Below are 16,067 nucleotides of genomic sequence, written 5' to 3'. Positions count from 1 at the left end.
AAAAGTCAAATATTCCCGGCTTCCAAAGTCCGCTTCGTCGCATTGCCGCCGTCGCGCTTACTGTAAGGTCCTTACTCAGGTCCTTGATCAGGGAGGAGGGGGGAGGAGAGTGGAGGGAGAAGAGCCAGGAGCTGTAGTGCGGGCGGAATCACTGCTATAGCTGCAGATTGATGGCGCGCCCGATCTCCCCGTTCCCCCTGCCATCGGGCCCCGTTCCCCCTTACACCTTACCTGCACTCCCGCTCAGTTAGGGACCACAATGAAGGAGGTTGCAGTGTTGATGAGGTGTGCACGCACGCCGCCCCCTGGTGTCCGTACTCGCGAAGCACGCGTACGTACACATCTTCCTAACCCTGACCTCTTCCAGAGCTAACACACCTCTCACTAACCCTGACCTCTTCCAGAGCTAACATAGTTACATAGTTACATATTTACATAGTTACCTAGTAGATGAGGTTGAAAAAAGACGTACGTCCATCAAGTTCAACCTATGCTAAATTTAGACAACAGATACTTTATTCTATATCTATACTTATTGATCCAGAGGAAGGCAAATACATGTATACTTATTTGGTATATCCCTTTATACCTTTCCCATCTAAAAAGATGTCCAACCTTTTTTTGAACAAATCTATTGTATCTGCCATCACAGTCTCCATGGGTAATGAATTCCACATTTTAACTGCCCTTACTGTAAAGAACCCTTTCCTTTGTTGCTGGTGAAATTTTCTTTCATCCAACCTTAAGGGATGGCCCCGAGTCCCTTGTACTGCCCGTGGGATGAATAGTTGTTTTGAAAAGCTCCTTGTATTGTCCCTGAATATATTTGTATATAGTCATCATATCCCCTCTTAGACGCCTCTTTTCTAATGTAAATAAAATCTAATGTAGCTAGCCTCTCCTCATAAGTTAGAATGTCCATCCCTTTATTAATCTGGTGGCTCTTCTCTGCACTCTCTCTAGTTCCATAATGTCTTTTCTTAGGATTGGTGCCCAAAATTGTACTCCATATTCAAGGTGTGGTCTTACTAATGCTTTGTAAAGGCATAATTATGTTTACTTCCCTTCCATCTTGTTTGCCTTTGCAGCTACTGCATGACATTGGGCACTATTGCTAAGCCTGCTGTCTGGACAAAGGGAGGGGGAAGGGGAGGTGGAAAGCAGTACTAGCGAAACGTACGTCGGCGATTGATGACGTCATCACGTCAGAGGGGCGGGACATGCGCTTGCGGTCGGAGCGCTTCCTATCCCCAGTAGCCTCAGATATGGGGCTCTGCTATTGCAGCTACGCTTATTGATTTTATTTTCAGGCGCACCTCAGGCTGATCTATTAGAGCGCCACGCATGTCGCGGAAGGTGCCCAGCCCTACTATAAAAGGTATGCCTGATTTCTGATGGACGGATGAACCCTGTGACCTTTATACACTCCATGTAAACAGGCACTACTTGTGCACTGTTCTAGATAAATACTGATCTGGGTCTTATATTGTCCCGATGGGTGTGTGATTGTATGTTCTACACTGAGGGACAGCACACATACACCACCGAGCATCTGTTAACATTAAGTCCTCACAGGACACGGAGTATATATGCACATCAGGTCTTATGTATACAGGCACAATTCATGCACTTTTTCAACAGACATTTACCCTGTCTGCTACACTGCCTGACACACACATGATACATTTGCATGTTAACAGACACTACTTGTGTACTGTTATAGGGATCACTGATATCACTATGCCTTATTATACTGTGTGACATAGCATCAGGAAGATTCCTACTGTGAATAATTGTGAAAACATCTATTCAGACCTTGTGCTCCGGACTATAATCTGTTAACAGGCAATATGTGTGCACCCCTTGCTAAACTACTGATCAGTATTGACCTGGGCAAATATAGGTCTAAATAGGTGTCTACAGGTAATACCACTCTATAGTGGCACCGGTCTGCCCACAAACTCTAACTTGGGCCATATCTATACCGCCTAGTATCAACTGTGGTGGTATTTATAGGACACCTAGCCCTAGCACACTTTAGTAGTTTAGACAGCAGAGTGGTTCATATTTTGGTTCATCCTGTCCCCCCTTTTAATTCGCTGTACACTGGTCCTTCAGAGTATTTAACCTGATGCACAGCGTTCCTCACCCCATTATTTTATTGTTCTGAGTTAAGACTCAAATAAATATATACATGTTTTAAATCACTCAATGTCAACCCACAGACCCATAATTCTGGTACACCAGGCTTCATTCTACAGCGGATGAGTGCTCTCATTGGGGTTCTTTTTCTTCCATGTACTCCCTAAGCCTGCTGTCTACAAGCACTCCTAAATCCTTCTCCATCAAGGATTCCCCCAATATATCTCCATTTAATTTGTAAGTCGCCTTTTTATTCTTGCATCCCAAATGCATAACCTTACATTTATCTGTATTAAACCTCATTTGCCATTTACCTTCCCACGTTTCCAGTCTCTCCAAGTCCTTCTGAAGAGAAATTACATCCTTCTCTGATTCTATTACCTTACACAATTTAGTATCATCAACAAAGATGGAGACTTTGCTCTCGATCCTAACCTCAAGGTCATTAATAAACAAGTTAAAAAGCAGGGGTCCCAGTACCGATCCTTGAGGTACTCCACTCACGACTTTAGCCCAACCTGAAAAAGTTCCATTTATGACAACCCTCTGTTGTCTGTCCTTTAACCAGTTTTCAATGCAAGTGCATATATTATTACTGAGTCCAATTTTCTTTATTTTGTACACCAACCTCTTGTGTGAAACCGTATCAAAAGCCTTTGCAAAATCTAAGTAGACCACATCAACTGCATTACCCTGGTCTAAATTCCTACTTACCTCCTCAAAGAAACAAATAAGGTTAGTTTGGCAAGATCTATCCTTCATAAATCCATGCTGACTATTACTAATAATTTTGTTTTCCATTAGGTATTCCTGAATATTATCCCGTATTAAACCTTCAAGTAGATTCCCTACTATTGAAGTCAGGCTTACAGGTCTGTAATTCCCCAGGTGTGATCTAGCTCCCTTTTTAAATATAGGCACCACATCTTCTTTACGCCAATCTTGTGGTACTGAGCCTGTGGAAATAGAGTCCTTGAATATTAAATATAATGGTTTTGCTATTACTGAGCGTAACTCCTTGAGAACTCTTGGATGTATGCCATCGGGGCCAGGTGCCTTATTAACTTTAATTTTTTCAAGACGCTTATAAACTTCTTCCTCAGTTAACCAATTGGCCTCTCACTAACCCTGTCCACTTCCAGAGCTAACACGCCTCTCACTAACACTGGCCTCTTCCAGAGCTAACACACCTCTCACTAACCCTGGCCTCTTCCAGAGCTAACACACCTCTCACTATCCCTGACCTCTTCCAGAGCTAACACCTCTCACTAACCCTGGCCTCTTCCAGAGCTAACACACCTCTCACTAACCCTGGCCTCTTCCAGAGCTAACACGCCTCTCACTAACCCTGACCTCTTCCAGAGCTAACACGCCTCTCACTAACACTGGCCTCTTCCAGAGCTAACACGCCTCTCACTAACCCCGACCTCTTCCAGAGCTAACACCTCTCACTAACCCTGGCCTCTTCCAGAGCTAACACACCTCTCACTAACCCTGACCTCTTCCAGGGCTCACACGCCTCTCACTAACCCTGGCCTCTTCAAGAGCTAACACACCTCTCACTAACCCTGACCTCTTCCAGAGCTAACACACCTCTCACTAACCCTGGCCTCTTCCAGAGCTAACACACCTCTCACTAACCCTGGCCTCTTCCAGTGCTAACACGCCTCTCACTAACCCTGGCCTCTTCCAGTGCTAACACGCCTCTCACTAACCCTGGCCTCTTCCAGAGCTAACATGATGCAACTAAAAATAAATGTACGTACTTGAGAGTGTACGTAAAGTGGGTGTACGTAAAACGGGGTATGCCTGTATATTATACTTTATTGTATTGGTCTGCAGCTTTACCATATTTTGTTCCCCAGTTATACGTCTTGTAACAGTGTATCAATGCCAACTGCAGAAAGGAAAAAAGTTTTTTAAACTCGGCAGCATGCTGCATAGCTGTGAGGGTCTCCTACCCATCCAGTTCCTGGCCCTAGTTCCTTTCCTTGTCCACCGGGTGTGCGTCTGCTTTCTGTCTGCTCTGGGGTTTGTGTGTCTGTCTCCTCTTGTTGCTCCTGTTCTCTGTGCTTATTGTTCCTGCTTCCTGTTTGGGCCTTTGCTTAGTGTCAGACTCCATGCCTGTGCTTCTGCCGCAGCCTGTTCCTGTTCTGTTCTGGAGTCCTGTTCATATTAAAGGCCGTTGCTATTTAACTAGATTGCCCCAGTCTGTTTCCTGCTAGCAAGTCCCGGACCTGTTCCTTCTCCCCTGCCCAGTTCCTGCTCCCCTGTCCTTAGGGTGACCAGATTTTGAAAATGAAAAACCGGGACACCATTTTTTTTTTTTACATTAACAGTTTATTTATTGTATTACACTTATACTTTACTACCATTAGTCCTTGTAACATAGTTACGTGTGTGTGTGTGTCTCGGTGTCGGTGTCGGATGGCCTCACTAATCGAACAAAAAATAAGCCAGATGTGAATGACTTCTGTACCCATTAACCAGTGTCAGGACGCCCCCTCTTCAAAATTTCTAAAGCAGCAATCTTGCCTGGGATCTTACCCGATCCGCAGTCCCTCAAGGTACTATACTGGAGGGGAGGTGTTCCCTACCTGTCTTCCGATGTCTCCCGTGTGAAACTTGAGAATCTGGAAGAAAGCAGGGTAGGTTACTTCAGTGTAGGTATACGGCCGTTAAGATGAGGGAGGGCGGAAGAGGGAGGGAGAGGGAGACAGAGGGAGGGAGATAGGGAGGGAGAGGGAGATAGGGAGGGAGAGGGAAATAGGGAGGGAGAGAGAGAGAGGGAGACAGAGGGAGGAAGACAGTGGGAGATAGAGGGAGACAGGGAGAGAGAGGGACGGAGTGGGAGAGAGAGGGAGACAGGGAGGGAGAGGGAGTGGGAGACGGAGACAGAGAGGGAGACAGGGAGGGAGAGGGAGACAGGGAGGGAGAGGGAGAAAGGGAGGGAGACGGAGACAGGGAGGGAGACGGAGACAGATAGGGAGACGGAGACACAGAGAGAGGGAGACGGAGACACAGAGTGAGAGAGAGGGTGACACAGAGAGAGGGTGACACAGAGAGAGAGTGACACAGAGAGAGAGAGTGACACACATAGAGAGAGAGAGAGTGACAGAGAGAGAGAGAGTGTGAGTACTGGCAGTATTTACTGCCTTATAAATATATATATATATATATATCATTGGATTTTATCAATACTGCCTGTATCACCCTCTAAAACATTGTTTTAATCTATTGATTCCGAGGGAGACATCCTCATTGTAAGCCGAGGACCGCTGAAGATATCCAGAAAGAAAACCAAGTCCTGAAAAGAAGAAGGCAACCGACCGAGGGAACACCAAGACAAGTAAACCTTGCTGTGAGAGCATTTACACAAGGCCGTGTAAGTGATTTATTATATCTTTCAAACACACCCACAAATATCTAATTAGATACTCCAGACACCCCAAATTCTTCAACCTGTGCTCCCCCTTTCTCTCTCTATATCCCTGTACTAATAAGGATCCTGGATAAGGACCCTATTGGGGTCTGAGCCATAGGACAAGAAGACGAACCAGAGGGGACCTTTGTTTATAAGGTTGTAAATTCCATTGTTACATTGACCCTGTTCTTAAGAACTTAATCAGGGAGCGCCCGGGCTTTTCTTTGTTTCAGAGAGAGAGTGACACAGAGAGAGAGAGAGAGAGAGAGAGGGGGGGTTGACAGAGAGAGAGCGAGAGTGGGTGGCAGAAAGAGAGATAGAGGGAGAGAGAGAGAGAGGGTGGCAGAAAGAGAGAGAGAGTGGGTGGCAGAAAGAGAGAGAGAATGAGAGTGGGTGGCAGAAAGAGAGAGAGAATGAGAGTGGGTGGCAGAAAGAGAGAGAGAGTGGGTGCATCACCATTGCCCACCCCCGCGCTCATCTCCCGCACCTAGGGGACAGGGGAAGGGACCGGACAGGAGACAAAGGTACAACCCCCTCCCCCCCTGGCGGGCGCACCCCCGCACTTACCAACTATCACCCCAGATGGGCGGCCAGCCACAGGGATCCGGGGCAGAAGGGGGGACACCGCGCAGCCACCAGTAGAGGAGCGGGAAGAGTCTGTGTCACGCGCTCACTAGAAGCAGGCACAGGAAGTGCCGTGAGCGGGCTTGGGGGGAGGAAGGTAGGGGGCCAGGGGGGGGGAAGAAGGGAAGAGCCAAAGCCCCACCCCCGGCATCCTACACCAATCCTCAGCAGCCTGACATATTCACGTAAGAAAACCAACCCCCTGGCATCTGAAAATACTCACTGGCCGGGCTGCTCCATCCTCGCGTCCTCCTCCTTGCTGCTGCCCCGCACACAACTAAAAAACGGGGCCAATGATAAAATTTAGGACAGGACTGAAAAAAACGGGACAGGACCGAAAAAAACGGGACTGTCCCCGCAAAACCAGGACGACTGGACACCCTACCTGTCCTGCTCCTGCCGAACCTCCGCGTGTTGCCCACGACGATCCTGCTTGCTGCCTGCCACCGACTCCTGCTTGCCCATGACAATCCTGCTTGCTGCCTGCCATCGACCTCAGCCTTTGATCCCAACAGTCTTTGCCCGCTCTCGCTGTTCTAGCCACCGAGGTCCTACCTGCTCCTGGTGTCTCCCTAGTGACAATAGCGTATGTGCAGTAAGCTAACTTGGGTTAGGAATGTCCTAGCGCTCTAATTTTTGCTATGCATACTGCTGGGATAGAGTTATTAAAACGGTCATATTTTCCTTGTTCTAAATTTTTCAAAGAAATGATGAATGAAAGTCCCCCTCTTTTTGGAATATTAATTTTATAAGGGTGGGGGAATTTACATTCAGGCAGGCGGGGCAGCGGGAACACTTAATTCTCAAGTACAGTGATTCAAAGGTATATGGCAGGATATTCCTGCCGGTGAGTCATGCATAACTTAAGTCCAGACTTCTAAGGTGTCCTGCTGAGATGACTCTGGAATGTCTAGGAGGGTCCGGGCTTAACAAAGACCCCGACATTTTAAAGTGCTAAGTGGGGTATATGTAAACAGTTTTCCCCTGGCAGATGTCCGGGGGAAGGGAGACAACATGTCGCCAGGGAAGTGGGCTTGGTTAGGTATGCTAAGTGGCACAGGTGTGGAATTCGTGCATGCCCGCAGCATACCTTGATGCCTTTTGCCCGGCTGCATGAACTGTTGGCAACTTTGCTATACGTGGAATTTTTGGTTCCCACAGAATGATTGGCTGCACAGTGTAAAGATAGGGTTTTTGTGCTTTTAAAAATCCATGGAGCCGATCGGGAGAGAGATTAATTTTAAGATTCAACATGCTGTAAAAAGATTCATGTGAGCTGGATTCAAACCTTTGTCCGATCGAAATTCAAGTCTGTAGTTCGTAAGAACTAAGGACTCCAGAACCAATCCGACAGCGGGATAACAAAAAAATTACCTTCGGAGGAGAAAAAGGGGTTTCGGACGGCGCCCCTAGCCAAAGACTGTTTCACGGCTCTATTTGCGCACAAACACCACTTCTGGGAATTTGTGCCTAGAGACTTCATTGTGGAGAAGTTTGTTCCCGGGAACATTTTATTTCGTTTTGCCCCGTTCTAGTAAGTGTTATTTCGTAAATCAAGCTGTATGTGTTGTGTTGTAAATGAATCACAATTTATTTGATCTCACGCTCTGTTCAATCAAGGAACCGGTAATTCCAAAGTCATGGAAAAATGTGTCCACTCCCAATTAAGCGATTACTATACCAAGACAAATTTCCCTAGCCAATTCCAATCTGGCTTTCGCCCCAAACACTCTACCGTAACTATCCTGCTAAAAGTTTGCAATGAAATCCAGTGTGGAATGGAACGGGGTCAACTCACTGGTGCAATATTCCTAGGTTTTGCAAAGGCGTTTGATACTGTTGATCATGCTATCCTGCTTAACAAACTCCAGAGCTCTGGAATAGGGAAGCATGCTTTAAACTGGTTTCAGTCCTACCTATCAGGAAGATCCTAACATGTGTCCATCTCAGGCTCTAACTCCAACCCCCTGGATATCACCTGTGATGTCCCGCAAGGCTCTGTTCTGGGCCCCCTACTCTTCTCAGTGTTCATCAATGATCTTCCCATAGCTTGTAAGGAAGCTTCAATACACATGTATGCAGATGACACAATCCTATATGCACACAGCCATAGCCTCTCCGACCTTCAACACATACTTCAGTCTGACTTTTTGAGACTCGAAAACTGGATTTCCCAAAACAAACTGTTTTTAAACACTGACAAGACCTGCAACAATGGTATTTGGGACCAAGACTAAATTTTAAAGCTTCCAGTGACTGAGCTCCAGATCAGAACCAACGCTAACAGTACCCTAACTCCTGTTACTAGTTTTAAATACCTGGGCATATGGTTTGACACCCACTTAACATTCAGAATGCACATTGATACCCTGACATCCAAAACCTATGCCAAACTAGGTGTACTTTACAGGAACAAATCCTCCCTAAGCCTGCTGGTCAGAAAGCGTATTGCACAGCAGATGCTAATGCCAATTATAGACTATGGAGATATAGTATATGGTTCGGCACCCCAAACCCACCTTGGCGAACTTGACACCCTCTACAATTCCAATTTATCGTTTCATTCTCCAATACAACTACAACACACATCACTGCGAAATGCTCAAAGAACTAGATTGGTCATCACTCGAGTCTAGGCGCACAGTTCACCTTTCCTGTCTTTCCTTCAAATACTTTCTGGGCAAGCTACCCACCTATCTGAACAAGCTCCTCACCCCTACCACATGCAGCACTTATCATCTGAGATCAGACTCCAAAAGACTGTTCATGGTCCCAAGGCTCAACAAAGTATCCGGCCACCCCTCCTCTTACCGTACGCCCAAAAACTGGAACAACCTACCAGAGACTCTCACATCCACCACTAGTCTAAATTCTTTCAAAACTAAAGCTGTCTCACATTTTAATCTGGTCTGTAACTGTTACATAAGCCTATAATATATATTATCTCTAACTGTGCATGCTATGTCTTGTATATAACGTATACCCTGTTTATTTATGTAACTGTATTTTTAACCATGTATTATTTGTCATATTAACCTTGTCCAGCACATACTTGAAAACGAGAGGTAACTCTCAATGTATAACTTCCTGGTAAAACATTTGATAAATAAATTTAAGGTGTTAATAGCTCTTGTCTCCCGTGACAGAACCCCCCCCCCCCCGCCCTCTCCCTCACACAGTCATCACCCTGCTCCCTCACAGAGCCCCCACCCTGCTCCCTCACAGAGCCCCCACCCTGCTCCCTCACACAGAGCCCCCTGCTCCCCCACACAGAGCCCACTTGCTCGTCCACACAGAGCCCCCTTGCTCGTCCACACAGATAAATATGTTATTAACTATTAAACAGCTTCTGCTGCAAATTCATTATACTTTTGTGTCCGCTTCCAGACACCAGTCTGCCTACAGATCTCATTACTGATCTAACCAAAGCCTACTCTGACCACACCATCTGTTCTGACCATAAGACTGACATGTATCTATAGGAATAGTTATGCAGGCTATTGATCTCCATGTATGCAGCAGCTCTGTTTAAGTGGGTCACTTCTGAGTAGTAACAACAAAAAGTGTAATGCAATCTGCTTACACTAGATCCCTATCTTATGGCACTCTGTGTAATTTATCATGTATTGTGACTTAATAAGTCAAGGAATACCAATATTCCCACTGATTGGGTAACAGTCAATCCCTCAGTATGACACCTGATAGAGAGAGTACAGTTAAGTTAAGAAAAATATTTAAAAAATGTAATAATACATTTGTAGAAACAACGACGTAAGTGAATATCATATTTACAGTGATTTGTTAAAATCCCCAGAGTGGGCAGCTTAATTGGTGTACTGGTAAATTGGGTTTGTTTGATATAATCCTTAATATGAAAAGTAGTATAAAATAACCCACTTAATACCACTACATAAAGATACTGATATATAGTATTCTATTAATGCAATTCAATACTTATATCACACCAGTTGTATGACAATGTAGCAATGGGTACTAACTGGATACAGACTAGTAGTAATAAACAGATATTGTAGCTGTATGTTTTAACATTGTCCAATATTGAGCATAATTAAAGCTGATCACATAGAAATCTCCATGGATAGTATGAGTGTGAGACCAGTGATGCAGAATAATAATTATCTGTAAACCTTGTCTATCAGGTGATCACAGAAACAAGCTATCCGGTAGCTAGGAGAATCAGTAGCTTAATAGTGATAGACAGGGTATTGCAGCATCTATGTAAATACCCAAATAGACATCTATTATATATCAATTGGCTTGTTTACGAGTTTACCTGAGAGACAATTTTTACAGATAATTATTATTCTGCATATATATATATATGTATATATATATATATATATATATATAAATATATATATATATATATATATATATATATATATATATATATTTATATATATTATGTGACAGAATCACTAACTCAGTAGGCTGGAATAGTGAATGGAGAGACGCTGCAGCCAGTTCACAGAGTGTTAATCTCCTCAGACACAAAGAAGCACACCTGCAGCCTAATTAAGCAGGAGGCCTGAGATACTGCAGGTTTAAAAGCAGGAAGTGACACACACACAGAGAGCTTGTTTTTCCACAGGAAGGTGGAGAGAACTCTCCCGGCTAGGAAGCCGTTGCTGTTGCTCTGGTCCCCCAGTCCTGCGAGGAGCTAGGCTGCTGGGACCAGCTGGGACCCCAACCCAGGATAAAGATCAAGATCGCTGCGAGGCTGGACATAGCCTGCTCCCCGGAACCGTGTTCCTGTTGCTACTGGAGCGGCAAAACAGATAAGACTTTATTCTTATACGTATCGTTATCCTTTGTGTAGCATGTTTTGGGCATGACCAGATTAGCTGGCTGTCCTGTTAGTAAGGGCTCAAGAAGTGAGTTAGTGTCCCTAACGGGACTAGGCTTTAATTTTCAAGAAAGTAGTTTCTTAAAGGGACAGTGCACCCGTACTTATTTTGGTTGTGGCTAATAAACCACTAGTGTTTAAAGTTTTCCCATCGTGTCCAGCGTCTTACTGACCCCGCCGCGAGGCCGTCCTGCCACAATATATATATATATATATATATATATATATATATATATATATATATATATAAAAAACAAGATACAAACAGCACAAATCTCAACACTTTGTTAATGTGGATTTGCTAAAAACCACACCTGGCCAAATCAGTCAAAACGAGAGGTATTAACCCCTATAAACCACTAACCCAACAAAAAATGCTGCCACTTAAGTCCACGGCTCCACACTTGCCGCAAAGAAATTGGGCTACATATACTTTTATTATTTATATGGGACATGCACCTATTCATTATTGAATTTCTATTGGAGTGTCAGTGATTTTTTATCACATATATATATATATATATATATATATATATATATATATATATATATATATATATATTGTGATAGGGTCATTGACTCCGTGTATGTGAATAGGAGATGGCAGTATGCATGCTATCCAGTAAACAAGGGGTTAACTCAGCTTGTCAAGTAGACCACAGGTGATTTGAATAAAGCTCCTTTACCTGCTTTAAAAACAGGAAAAGGAAATGCCTCTGGGGCGGCAGTCTCTCTCTCTGAGGCATATAGGGAAGACAGAGAAGTGTTAAGACAGACACAAGCTGCCCAAAGCGATTCTGTCCCAAGAGGGAAGAATAAAGCTCCCAGGTAAGGAGCCAACTGCGTTTGCTGTACTTTATTGGACTGGAATAGGTTAGCTAGCCAGCCAGATAGTTAGCCTGCACTTTTGTTTAGCTAGTACCCCGTCCGGGGTTAGGTTTTGGTTTCATTTCAATTTTAAAGGGACAGTGTACCCATTGTTTAGTTACCGTTTTTGGACAAATAAACCCAACAGCATTATTTCACCGGAAAAGACGTGTTGTCTCCTCACTTACCACGGCCATCCTGCCACACGTGGTGTCAGAAGTGGGATGGCGAACACCCTGTAAAAGGGGCGGAGCTACAGATTACGTCTGGTGGAATCTGTCCACGCGGTAGCTGCCACTATGGAAGATGTTGTGAAGGCCTTAGTACACAGCACCACTGTCCAGCAAGAAGCTAACAAACGGGGACAGGACAGCACGGCTGCACAACGCGAGACGAACCGGTTATTTGCAGCCCAGCTTGACATTGTTGCAGACACACAGAAGCAACTGATTGAGCAGCTGGCCCAGATTAAAATGGCCTTGTCAAGTACGGCCCCAGCGCGGCCCGTCCAGGCGAACGAGTACCTGCAGAAAATGACGCCACACGATGACGTCGAGGGATACCTCAGGTCCTTTGAGCGAATCGCTTCCCGGGAAAGGTGGGCCCGCTCCAAATGGGCTGGGATTATCGCACCCTTTTTACTGGGGGAAGCCCAAAAAGCGTATTGTGACCTTGACGAAGAAGCCGCAGCAGATTATGACTGTCTGAAAAGCGAAATCCTTGCAAGGATTGGTGTGACTCCCGCAGTTTATGCGCAGAGGTTCCATAAGTGGAAATACCAGGAACAGAAGCCGCCCAGATCCCAGTTATGGGATTTGATTCACCTAGCGTCCAAGTGGCTAAAACCAGAGGAACATAGCCCGGCACGGATCCTTGAGATGGTGGTGTTGGACCGCTTCATTCGAGCGCTACCCCAGGACCTTCAACAGTGGGTGGGGCAGGGAGATCCCCTCCCTTGTGATGCCATGGTAGGCGCAGTGGAGCAGTTTCTGGCTACCCGTGAACTGTCACGCCCCACTCGCACAAACTACAACCCACGTCCCAACACGAACAGTTGAGGCCAGCGCTGGCGCCAGGACCCACGACCGTTCGCACGATTTGAGCGGGTGGAAGAAAACCAGGATAAGGACAGAAACTCTAAATTTCAGAAAGGGTTTCAAGAACGAACTGGGCCAATTGTTTGTTTTGAGTGTGGGGAGACGGGGCATATTAAGGCTCACTGCCCACAGTTGTCTGAGCCAATGGAGTGTGCATATGGTTCTGTGAAGTCTGAATTTTGTGGAGTGGTGGGTATGACCCGCGAGGGAAAACGTACCCACAACTTCCTCACCGCGGTGATGTTAAATGGAAAACCAGTCTCCGCACTGGTAGACTCAGGGAGCAATATTAACTTGGAATCCGGGAAGTTGGTTAAGCCTCTCCGGTTACCCCAGGGTGAGAAGTTGTGGGTATTATGTGTGCATGGGTGTACGCTTCCGTACACCACGACTCTGATAAAAGTAAAAGTCGAGGGGCAAGTCATCGAAACTATGGCAGCAGTTGTGCCAAAATTACCCCATTCCCTAGTGTTAGGCTGTAATTTCCCTGGTTTTGACACCCTGATCAGAGGACAGCTTACCTTGAACAATCCTACTCCAGATGAGCTTTTTCCATTTACAGACCCCGAATTAGTCACCGAGGTGTCTAAAACCCCTAAGTCAAAACGGGAACGTAGGAACGAGAAAAAAAGAGGTGCACCCCCACCCCAGTTAGCACTGGTCACTACCCCTAACGGAGGGAGACCAGAGGGAGAAGAGTTGTCCGAGACAGGGCTTGTTGATGATCAAGTGTCTGAGTTACCCGTGGAGGTAACCGACCAAACTCCAGATGAAGAAGGTTTTGGAAGTCTAGAACTGTCCCTAACTAACTTTGGTAGAGAACAGGCTAATGATCCCCAGTTGAAAAATGGGTTTAGCCAGGCGGTAGAAGTTAATGGGGTCCCGGTAGAAGGAACCACAAAGGAATCCTATCCATATTTCTACATTAAGAATGATTTGTTATACCATGTGAGCCAAGAGGAGTGCCAAGAAATAGAAAAATTGTTAGTACCCAGTTCATTAGTGAGGAAGGTCCTAGAGCTAGCACACTCTCATTTGTTGGGGGGTCATCTGGGCGTAGAGAAGACACAGCAAAGAATCCTAAAAAGGTTTTACTGGCCAGGGATATATAATGCAGTAAAGAGATTCTGTGCCTCTTGTCCCGAGTGTCAGTTGCCAGCCCCCCGACCAAGTTTGAGGGCCCCATTGATCCATATGCCTATTATTGAGATCCCATTTGAGAGGATCACCATGGATATAGTGGGTCCCTTGGAGAAATCTGCCAAGGGTCATCAATACATCCTAGTGATCCTAGACTATGCCACTCTCTATCCAGAGGCGCTGCCTTTACGTAATACTTCCTCCAAAGCTATAGCTAAGGAATTGTTACAGGTGTTTTCCCGACTCGGGATACCGAAAGAAATTCTGACAGATCAGGGTACCCCGTTTACATCTAAACTTATGCGAGACTTATGTGTAGAGCTAAAAATACAGTCCCTAAGAACCTCTGTGTACCATCCACAAACGGACGGACTGGTAGAACGATTCAATAAGACGTTGAAGATGATGTTGAGAAAGGTAGTCGCTAGTGATGGGAAGAACTGGGACACCTTGTTGCCTTATCTCTTGTTTGCTATCCGAGAAGTACCACAGGCCTCTACGGGGTTTTCCCCATTTGAACTCCTGTATGGGAGACGCCCAAGAGGGATTCTGGATAGCCTCAAAGAAGAGTGGGAGCAACAAGCTGTGCCAGGGAAAAATGTCGTCCAATTTGTGGAAGATTTGAAACACCGTATTGCGCATATTACCCCCATAGTCAGACAGCATCTAGAAGAGGCACAGAGAGCCCAACGGAACCTTTACAACAGACAGGCTACAGTTCGCAACTTCCGACCAGGGGACCGAGTAATGGTCCTTGTTCCCACGGCCGAAAGCAAGCTGTTATCACATTGGCAGGGGCCATATGAGGTTCTAGAACAGGTCGGCCCGGTGAATTATAAAATTCGACAGCCAGACCGGAGGAAGGTAGAGCAAATCTATCACATAAATCTATTAAAATCCTGGAAGGATAGAGAGGTATGCCTGTCGATAGTAGCTAACGAATCCAGGAAAGGGGAGGAACCACTTGTTCAAATATCGGCAGAACTTACGCCTGAACAACACAGAGAAGCTGTAGATTTGGTGAAAAGGAACAGAGATGTGTTTCCAGCGTACCAGGGAAAACTAGGATGATTTCTCATGATATCATCACCAAGCCAGGGGTAGTCATTAAGATAAGACCTTATAGAATCCCAGAAGCTAGAAGAGGGGCTATTCAGTCGGAGGTAAAGAAAATGCTAGATCTAGGCATAATTGAGGAGTCCCATAGTCAATGGTCCAGCCCTATTGTCTTGGTACCTAAGCCACATGGGACAATACGGTTCTGTAACGACTTTAGAAAGGTAAATGAAGTCTCAAAGTTTGATGCCTATCCTATGCCACGGGTAGACGAGTTAATTGAGAAGTTGGCGAGGGCTCGTTTTCTAACCACTTTAGATCTTACAAAGGGTTATTGGCAAATCCCCTTAACAAGGTCAGCAAAAGAGAAAACGGCCTTCTCCACACCTGATGGTCTATTTCAGTATACTGTTTTACCCTTTGGTCTTCATGGGGCACCTGCAACCTTCCAAAGGTTGATGAATAAATTGCTACACCCACACTCGAACTACGCCTCAGCGTACTTAGACGATGTGGTAATTCATAGTCCAGATTGGGACTCACATCTAGGAAAGGTTGAAGCAGTGTTAAGAACCTTTCGGGAGGCGGGTCTTACAGCCAATCCAGCTAAATGTTCAGTCGGCCTAGCAGAGGCAAAATATCTTGGCTATGTTGTGGGAAGGGGGACAGTAAAACCCCAGCTCAATAAAGTTGAAGCCATTGAGAGTTGGCCCCGTCCCCTAAAAAAGAAACAGGTTAGGACGTTTCTGGGCATTGTAGGTTACTACAGGCGATTTATACCCCATTTTGCAACCCGGGCTGCACAGCTTTCAGATCTAGTAAAGGCAAAGGCACCTGATGTTGTAAAATG

Source organism: Ascaphus truei, chromosome 15, assembly GCF_040206685.1.
Source record: "Ascaphus truei isolate aAscTru1 chromosome 15, aAscTru1.hap1, whole genome shotgun sequence".
In the NCBI taxonomy this organism is placed as follows: Eukaryota; Metazoa; Chordata; class Amphibia; order Anura; family Ascaphidae; genus Ascaphus; species Ascaphus truei.
The sequence above is the reverse complement of the archived record's forward strand: the minus strand, read 5'-3'. Positions refer to the sequence as shown.